Here is a 738-nt window from a genome sequence, read left to right as displayed (position 1 = left end):
TATATATATATAGGTCAAATGTATTATAAAAATGTAAAAAGGCAATATATCACGTATAACAATTAAATTATTGATCAATACATCTATGGTTTCTTCCACTATGGATGTATTGTCAATAAGAACTTTTTGGTTTTGTTTTTTATTGAATATCGAATTAAGATAAAAAATGATTTCTCTCTACGTCATTGATACGTATCTGCTGTTGGAAAATTCCCCTATCTTACATCATGAGTTTGACACAAAGATGACACATGGTACATGATATGACGCATATGTGTGCGTATACATACAAAGATCCAATTCACACGATGCAAGATCAGATGTGCATTATGCATAGCGGCTGATAGCAGCTGGACAGCAACCATAGCGACAAAGTGCGGCGAACGGTTCAACAGAACCGGAACGCGAGATTCTGTACTCGTAAACAATACTTTGAGTTCTTTGTGCGTAGTGCTATATGCAGTGTGGAATATTATTTTCAGAAGTCTAGTGCGTATTTGTGCAATAAATACATATATTCCAATAATAATTTGCAAGTTATATCAATCTGAATGTATCATCTATAAGGTTATAAGGAATATATTAAAATGCGTAGTATAAAACATAATATACTTTTCATGTAGAAGTATGTGCATCAGGACGATAACATTATCAGTAAGACGAAAAAAATTACAGTTTATATATATATATATAAACTGTATATATATATATATATAAAATGTTTTTTAACCAAGTCTA

General features: G+C 30.6%; 1 protein-coding gene across 1 annotated transcript in view; it reads left to right on the top strand.

Annotated features, from left to right (window-relative positions):
• Positions 1-548: 548 nt before the first annotated feature.
• Positions 549-738, top strand: part of LOC108773352 (lysosomal alpha-glucosidase) — a 12042-nt gene continuing 11852 nt past the window's right edge. The window contains exon 1 of the mRNA XM_018539125.1: positions 549-567. The gene's annotated coding sequence lies outside the window, so the exon portion shown is untranslated. The remainder of the gene's footprint in view (positions 568-738) is intronic.

Source organism: Cyphomyrmex costatus, unplaced genomic scaffold (genome assembly GCF_001594065.2).
Source record: "Cyphomyrmex costatus isolate MS0001 unplaced genomic scaffold, Ccosl1.0 scaffold205, whole genome shotgun sequence".
Taxonomy (NCBI): domain Eukaryota; kingdom Metazoa; phylum Arthropoda; class Insecta; order Hymenoptera; family Formicidae; genus Cyphomyrmex; species Cyphomyrmex costatus.
Note: the sequence above shows the minus strand (reverse complement) of the source record. Positions and strands in the feature narration are given on the sequence as shown.